The sequence below is a fragment of the Takifugu rubripes genome, chromosome 7 (assembly GCF_901000725.2).
Source record: "Takifugu rubripes chromosome 7, fTakRub1.2, whole genome shotgun sequence".
NCBI classification, from domain to species: domain Eukaryota; kingdom Metazoa; phylum Chordata; class Actinopteri; order Tetraodontiformes; family Tetraodontidae; genus Takifugu; species Takifugu rubripes.
The window spans coordinates 9,167,531-9,176,402 of NC_042291.1; the positions used below are offsets into that span (position 1 = coordinate 9,167,531).

The 8,872-nt window shown below is 45.4% G+C and overlaps 1 long non-coding RNA gene and 1 pseudogene across 1 annotated transcript; one reads left to right on the plus strand and one right to left on the minus strand.

Annotated features, from left to right (window-relative positions):
- Nucleotides 1-2,489: 2,489 nt before the first annotated feature.
- LOC115250349 (serine protease hepsin-like) lies at nucleotides 2,490-5,139 on the plus strand (annotated as a pseudogene).
- Nucleotides 5,140-7,650: 2,511 nt separating this feature from the next.
- Nucleotides 7,651-8,706, minus strand: LOC115250297 (uncharacterized). The gene is made up of 4 exons (XR_003888869.1): nucleotides 8,682-8,706; nucleotides 8,526-8,607; nucleotides 7,981-8,205; nucleotides 7,651-7,745 (listed from the first exon to the last, which is right to left on the minus strand). It is a non-coding gene; the product is annotated as an uncharacterized lncRNA (long non-coding RNA).
- Nucleotides 8,707-8,872: the final 166 nt, after the last annotated feature.

Below are 8,872 nucleotides of genomic sequence, written 5' to 3' on the forward strand. Positions count from 1 at the left end.
GAAAGTAGCAGCGTGAAAACAGCGGGAAAGTTTCTGGAACGGACTCTCCTAATCTGTCTAGCTCATTTAATGGTGGAAGAAAAAAAGATTTCTGAAAGCTCTGATCAAAACTTGGTCGCATCAAAGAGAAATGTGTTATTTTATTTGGTAAAGGAAATGAGGGTTAGCCCACATGTGGCAATTCTGGACAAAGAAAAACGTCATACGACGCCCAGAAAAGGAGAAGAAATAAAAATGGCATTTGAGTGGAGAAAAAGTGCAGCATCTTCATTAATGACTGACTCACCAGAACAAAAAGAGGGCGACCACAAGAGCTACGATGAGAGCGAGTCCAATTCCGACCACAGCTGGGAGCGTCTGGCTACCTGAGGAGGTCAGACATGTCACCATTTAATCACTTTAACCTAGTTATCTTTGCAAACTCTACCAGACACAAACCCCGCTGCTCCTCATCCACCATGGCCAGCAGCACCTCGGTCGAGTTCTTCCCCCCCACTTGGTTCCTGGCCTGGCAGAGGTACAGTCCAGAGTGCAGCGCCTCCATGGAGGGAATGGACAACACCTGACCTGAGCCCACCTGTGACCCGTTGGAGCTGCTGAGTTTGTATTTCTGTACCAGATGTAGGTATCTGCAGGGGGGTTAGCATCACTGGAGCAGGTCAGATTCACACTGCTGCCCCACACCACATGGGCTGGGTTAATTGTAATGGAAATGTTCTCCGGGACGTCTGGAGAAAGAACGGGATCCCACACAGTCACATCGTCATCATCAGAATGTGTTTGAGTTTATGTCCAGATACGTACAGTAGACCTGGAGGAGGACCACAGAGGAGTTAAAATGGTCCACCCCTCTGCTGCTGATGCTGTTCCAGGCCTGACAGTGGTACCACCGCCCGCTGTGATCCGGCTGCACGTCAGGGATGGTGTAGGTCTGCCCCGACCCGATGAAGCGCCCTTCCCTGTAGAGGCTGTACCCGTTGTTTCTCACCGGGGGGCTGGCGTCGCTGTGGCAGGTGAGAACCACCGAACTTCCTCTGACGACGTTGCCGGGTGAACTGATGGTCAAGGTCACTCTGTCAGGAGGATCTGATGGAGGGATGAGCCGGAAGGTTGAAGGATACAGTGAAATATGGATAGAAAAGAGTATGTAAAGGTGGATGGCATCTTTTTCAGACACATTTCTTATTTTTATTTCAGTTTATACACATCAGTAATTGCTGTTTTCAAAATTGATTAATGTGACTTCTGCAGAACAGTTTAATTAAGCAGATGTTGAATCAGTGATAGTTGATGAAATTAGGAGAAAGTGTGACGGGCTTACACAGTACATTTACGGCCACGGGAGCAGATCTGACCTCTCTTGTCTCCAGACAGCACAGTGGTACCTGCCAGTGTCCTCTCGCCTGGCTACAAAGACCTCGTTCCTTACAGGTTGTTCATCCTTGAACCAGACAGCGTCCACTGGTTGGGGACAGCCCGACACACAGGTCAGCCTGATGTCGTCGCCTTCCGCCACGGAGCTCGGCTGCACAGCAGCCGTCAGCTCATGAATCACAGGGAAAAGGGTGAAGTTAGAAGGGTGATTCAAACACTCGCTGCTGGTTTATTCCTGTTGTTACCTTTTACATACAACTTAGTAGATGTTTTACTCTTCTTTTCGGACTAGTGTAAAAACTGAAAAAGTATTTCCCTGCATCGGCGTGTTGACATCATTTATCTGCAGGCGGCAGTCACTGATGAAGTCGCCCAAATATTGATAGCGCTGCGAGGAAGCCCTGAAATTTGGCAAAGAGCCGCTCCTCCAATAACCAACCACCTGCTTTTTTCCACCAGCCAACTGCGGTGACAGAGTGGTAAAAAGGTTTGGAATACCGGCAGTTATCACCGGCTGACGCCCCTCTCAGAACGCACAGATCACTGTCCAAGGTCACTTCCAAGGATCCTCTCTGAGCACCTTTCATACAAGTAAATAAACTCAGTGATTAGAAGATTTGACCTGAAACGTTGAACCCAAATATGTTGACTCACCAGATATCGTCGCAAGAATAATCAAAAAATGACTTTTCATGCTTAAAATCCGCCTATATCGACAGAGCTCCATATAATCTCAATGTGCACGACCAACCGCTTTAGGGCTATTTATGTTGAACACTAACCAAAAGTGGGAGGATTCATGTTCCTTCCTCTTCTCAGATTTTTTTTAGTGTTAAAAAAAAAAAACCTTTGAGAGATTTTCGTTCATGATCTGAATCGCAAGCACCGTAAAAAGAACTGCTGCTGCCTATAAGAGAGAGAGACGAATTTTATGTTAGTAAGTAACCTTAAAGTATAATAAAAATGTGCTCATCGGCATTTTCTGTGACGTTCTGCGAAATCCATCTCTGTCCACTAGGCGCCGCTGCTGGAACATTAAACTAAACGAAGGCAACGCAGCTGACTGGTCCCCAGATAATCTACACAGAAATATCATAATTATGTACCTACAATTAATGTCAGACAGCGACTACGATGGCCAAGACATGAAGACGAAGAAAGGGAAGAAAGACCAAAACGGTGGTTGTTTTGGAGAAGTGTAATTAAATCTTATTTTTTGAGTTAGGCAATTGTTTTTAATGTTTGTATTTTAAGGTTGGTTAAGTTTATTTCAGAACCGCCAGAGTCTCGCTTCTATTTCCACACAAGAGAAATCTGACAGAAGTTCTTGAAAAATTGTTCTATTCGAAATTTATCTAAAATTATAATGAAATTACCGCTGTTAGTTGCATGGTTGGAACAAAGCAGCAAGGATCAGTGTGTTTGACTCCACCACAAGAGGTGGCGCCAGGTGTGTTCCTCCTCAGCCAATGAGTTCCTTGCTAGCATCAGCTGTGAGGAAGTGGGTTTTGTTAGGTGAGATGGGTTTTTTACAGATCTATCTGAGCATTAAATGCTGTGACATGCGACTGAAGTGTGTTTGTGCGTTTCAGTGTGGTGAATCACTCCGTTGCTTCAGTGCGGAGGCCAGCAGAGATGGTGGCGAGTTCTTCTGCGTCAAACAGGAAGAGCTCAGCTACGGGCAAGAAAATCAAAGACGCGTTGTTTCCCGTGGTAAGCTCCACCCGTCTGTGCGACGCTGCACCGACAGCCACTGTCCTCCCTTTGCCCTTTTCTTCCACCTCTCTTCTTGGTTAACGCACAGAAACATCAGCACTATGCTAGTTTGGACGGTCAGGCTGTTGTTGCTAACTGTGTCTGTCTTTGTTCCAGTGACTGTGAGAGCCGGGAGGTTCTCACACTCTTGTGCCAAGGTAAGGAATGTTTGCTGAGATATACTATCACTGTCCGACACACTCTGGACACTCTCCCACCTTAGTTCACACGCTGGGCTACTCTTTCTCTCGTGATCTTTGTGTTTTTCTTTGCTTCCTTGATGCTTTCACATCCTGTCTTGGCATTTAATCCCCTCCTTTATGCCTGTCTTGTCTGTTTTCCCCCAGTTGTGTCCCTAAAATTACCCCCACACTGTTTGATTTCTATCTGCTCTCTCCCTCAGACTGCTGCAGGCGTAGTTTGGCAGCAGGACCGTATAGTCGGTGGTGTAGATGCCAGGCAGGGAAGTTGGCCTTGGCAGGTGAGCCTCCAGTATGATGGAGTCCACCAGTGCGGGGGGTCCATCATCTCAAACCGCTGGATCGTCTCTGCAGCACACTGCTTCCCCAAGTAGCAAGAGAGCTGCATAAAATGCAAACTCTTGTCTGTATGGATACAAGAGCAGTATATATCTTCTGTGCTAGGCGGTATAGCTTTCTTAACCGCTGGAGTGTGTTGCTGGGCTCCATCTCCAACAAACCTGTCAATGCCAACGTGGCGGAGGTTAAGACTATCGTTTACCACAGCAGCTACCTGCCCTTTGTGGATGCTAACATCGACGACAACAGCAGGGACATCGCCGTTCTCGCCCTCACCCAGCCTCTCACGTTCAACGGTATGAAGGCAGACACAAAACACACACACACACACACACGCACGATTTCCATGATAACAGTTTTTACAGATGAGGAAGAAGGAGCGCAATCTCTTTTCCACGGAAATGTTTGTGACCCCACAGCACAGATTTGAATAATTATATCATGTGTACAGATTAACTGAGAACATTAAATGAACTATATACACATGTCAACTTTTCTGGGCTAATATTTTATGTTAGATTCGTGGCTGGTTAATTGTTGAATTCTTCTTGGTAATTTATAACATGTTATATAATTGAAGATCTTCCGCTTGGGCATTGCTTCCACCTAGTGTTTATCATTTAGAATTACAGCCCCTGTATTAGTGCACGTCAGTAAGATGATGTAATTTTCTTATTGTGTACATTACAGAGTACATCCAGCCTGTCGTCTGCCAACACATGGACAAAGATTAATAGATGGGCAAATGGGAACAATTACTGGCTGGGGAAATGTCAGATACTTCAGTGAGTTTATATTTTATGACAATTGTTATTGTTTTTTTTGTTTTTTTTACAAAAGATCGGCTAATATCTACAGAGTTTGACAGTTTTGTTTGCCTGTCAGGGCACCTTGCAGATGTCCTTCAGGAGGCACCATGTGCCCATCATCAGCGATGCCGTATGCAACGCTCCTGATTACTACGACAACCAGATCACCACTACCATGTTCTGCGCTGGTTATGAGAAAGGAGGCATTGATGCTTGTCAGGTCTGTATTTTCCTCTGTTTATGTATTTTGGTGCAACAATCTAGTCTTTCTGTGCCCTCTCATTCATATGCTTGCATTTCTGTATCTTGGTGGATTTTCTGACCTTCTTAACCTGTGACACAGGGAGACAAGCGGCGTCCCTTCGTGGCAGAAGACTGTCTGTCCAAGACCAGCCGGTATCGTCTGCACGGAGGTTGTGAGCTGGGGAACGGGGCTGTGCTATGGCCAAGAAACCTGGCGTCTACACCAAGTTTCCCGATTCCTTCCCTGGATATCTACAGCCATGAGGGTGAGAGACTCTTTCTTTTATGGAGTTTATTTGTCATAATACCAGAGGAAACGTTGGTGTTACAGATGTGTTTGTGCTTGTCTCCCCCACCAACAGAGCTATCACAACTTACCAGGGGTGCACAAACTGGCTCGGCATGGAAATTGGGTATGAAGGCTCTGAGCCGACCTTGCAGAGGTCAGAAGGGACCTCTAGGGTAATAAAGACAGATACTGCTTCCCTGAACCATTAATACCCCAACTGTGAGCAGAGTTACTAACATTGCTTAACCTCTACAGGAGTCTATTTTGTATAGTTTAAAGACTGATTATAAAAGCCAAAGTGAATTTGTAATATGATCAATACTAGAGGCCACTTTTGTGATACAATACATTTTTTTCAGTGACTTTCTTGTTTTTTCCCCCCACTTCTTGTTCACTTTAGTGGCACACAGCATCAAGTTGACAGTTATCTCAAAAAGTGAATTTACATGAAATTGTGGATGATAACCGTTTAGTTTGTCCTCCAGATTAAGTACAGGCCTGTGCCATTTATTTGGGACTCAAGTTTGTGTTGCTAAAGGCTAACTGCTAATTTTTTAAGATTACTTAAACTGCACATAGGTATGTCATAGCAGAAACTGCATGCATACCCCGGCTTTAGCATAAAAAGCAGTTATTCAAACATGTTTTGTCTTTTTCCTCACACGAACTGATGCGGACTTCACTCTTGTTGCAATCAGTATTTTTTCTCGTTGTAAATAGTTTTTTGTTTTGATGTTTATTTGAAGCGTTTTGCGGAGCCACAGTGCAATAAAAAAAATTGAATCGTCTCTCAGAGGAGCTCTTTGTGTGCTTCTTTAATGCCTATTGTGGCACTGCCCGTGTCCTGGTTGAAAATGCAAGTCAAGATATTTTGAACAAAGTTGTTTGTTAATCTTTATGTTGTAAAGAATTAGGCAAGACTGAGTCCTTGTTCAGAATGTACCAAATATAAAATAATTAAAATGATCGATACAGTTAGTTCCTGGGTCATCGTGGTGAATGGTAGCATAGATCACACTGTCAATGCTGTTTTTTTTTCCTTTGGACCTGTGGGGATAAATTAACCAAATTACAACACACACTTTGCTTCCTTTTACATGTGCTGTTGTTTTCACCCTTCTATTCATAAACTAAACCCAGAACAAACTGTGCTGCCTGCATGTCAAATTCCCCACATACTCAACACTTCCTTAAACTTAATCAGCTTCACTCTAGATGGCTCTTCAAAATAGAGAGTTCCTCAAAGTTCTAACCACAAATTTAATGCTTCATCAGGGCATTTTTAATGCAACTTGCAGTGTGAAAAGTGCTAAAGTGTGAAAACAGCCACCACCAGACTGGAACAGTGAACCTACCGTGAGCCCTGCACATCTGGACTGTCGCTCAGCCCCTCCAGATCTCTGGATTTGATGTTCACTAATGAGTAGATCACCTCGCCTCCGATGGATGCCGGAGACTGAGAGGAGGAGGAGGAAGGGATCGTATGGCGAGCGACGTCTGGCAGAGCGGAGTCTGGCCTTTGGATGTTGCTGTATTGACGTTGGATTCATCAAGCGCCTTCTGATGAAGGCGCCTTTTTTTCCACCTGCTGAGACAACAACAAACATAAATATAGAATATAGCTCATTCTTCCAGATCACATTTTGACTAAAGTTTCCTTGAAAGTAGCAGCGTGAAAACAGCGGGAAAGTTTCTGGAACGGACTCTCCTAATCTGTCTAGCTCATTTAATGGTGGAAGAAAAAAAGATTTCTGAAAGCTCTGATCAAACTTGGTCGCATCAAAGAATGTGTTATTTTATTTGGTAAAGGAAATGAGGGTTAGCCCACATGTGGCAATTCTGGACAAAGAAAAACGTCATAACGCGCCCAGAAAAGGAGAAGAAATAAAAATGGCATTTGATGGAGAAAAGTGCAGCAGCATCTTCATTAATGACTGACTCACCAGAACAAAAAGGGGCGACCACAAGAGCTACGATGAGAGCGAGTCCAATTCCGACCACAGCTGGGAGCGTCTGGCTACCTGAGGAGGTCAGACATGTCACCATTTAATCACTTTAACCTAGTTATCTTTGCAAACTCTACCAGACACAAACCCCGCTGCCCTCATCCACCACCATGGCCAGCAGCACCTCGGTCGAGTTTCTCTCCCCCCCTTGGTTCCTGGCCTGGCAGAGGTACAGTCCAGAGTGCAGCGCCTCCATGGAGGGAATGGACACACCTGACCTGAGCCCACCTGCAGCCCGTTGGAGCTGCTGGAGTTTGTATTTCTGTACCAGATGTAGGTATCTGCAGGGGGGTTAGCATCACTGGAGCAGGTCAGATTCACACTGCTGCCCCACACCACATGGGCTGGGTTAATTGTAATGGAAATGTTCTCCGGGACGTCTGGGAGAAGAACGGGATCCCACAGTCACATCGTCATCATCAGAAATGTGTTGAGTTTTATGTCCAGATACGTACAGTAGACCTGGAGGAGGACCACAGAGGAGTTAAAATGGTCCACCCCTCTGCTGCTGATGCTGTTCCAGGCCTGACAGTGGTACCGCCCGCTGTGATCCGTGCACGTCAGGGATGGTGTAGGTCTGCCCCGACCCGATGAAGCGCCCTTCCCTGTAGAGGCTGTACCCGTTGTTTCTCACCGGGGGCTGGCGTCGCTGTGGCAGGTGAGAACCACCGAACTTCCTCTGACGACGTTGCCGGGTGAACTGATGGTCAAGGTCCTCTGTCAGGAGGATCTGATGGGGGATGAGCCGGAAGGTTGAAGGATACAGTGAAATATGGATAGAAAAGAGTATGTAAAGGTGGAATGGCATCTTTTTTCAGACACATTTCTTATTTTTATTTCAGTTTATACACATCAGTAATTGCTGTTTTCAAAATTGATTAATGTGACTTCTGCAGAACAGTTTAATTAAGCAGATGTTGAATCAGTGATAGTTGATGAAATTAGGAGAAAGTGTGACGGCTTACACAGTACATTTACGGCCACGGGAGCAGATCTGACCCTCTCTTGTCTCCAGACAGCACAGTGGTACCTGCCAGTGTCCTCTCGCCTGGCTACAAAGACCTCGTTCCTTACAGGTTGTTCATCCTTGAACCAGACAGCGTCCACTGGTGTGGGACAGCCCGACACACAGGTCAGCCTGATGTCGTCGCCTTCCGCCACGGAGCTCGGCTGCACAGCAGCCGTCAGCTCTGAATCACAGGGAAAAGGGTGAAGTTAGAAGGGTGATTCAAACACTCGCTGGCTGGTTTATTCCTGTTGTTACCTTTTACATACAACTTAGTAGATGTTTTACTCTCTTTTCGGACCTAGTGTAAAACTGAAAATAGTACCCTGCATCGACGTGTTGCACCATCATTTATCTGCAGGCGGCAGTCACTGATGTAGTTGCCCAAATACGATAGCGCTGCGAGGAAACCCCGAATATTGGCAAAGAGACCGCCCAACGACCACCACCTGCTGGAATTTCCTCCAGACAACTAGGTTGACAGTGTTGGGAAAATTGGAATACCGGCAGTTAATCACCGCTGACGCCCCTCTCAGAACGCACAGATCACTGTCCAAGGTCACTTCCAAGGATCCTCTCTGAGCACCTTTCATACAAGTAAATAAACTCAGTGATTAGAAGGTTTGACCTGAAACGTTGAACCCAAATATGTTGACTCACCAGATATCGTCGCAAGAATAATCAAATATGACTTTTCATGCTTAAAATCCGCCTATATCGACAGAGTTCCATATAATCTCAATGTGCACGACCAACCGCTTTAGGACTATTTATGTTGAACACTAACCGAAAGTGGGAGGATTTCATGTTCCTTCCTCTTCTCAGATTTTTTTTTTAGTGTTAAAAAAAAA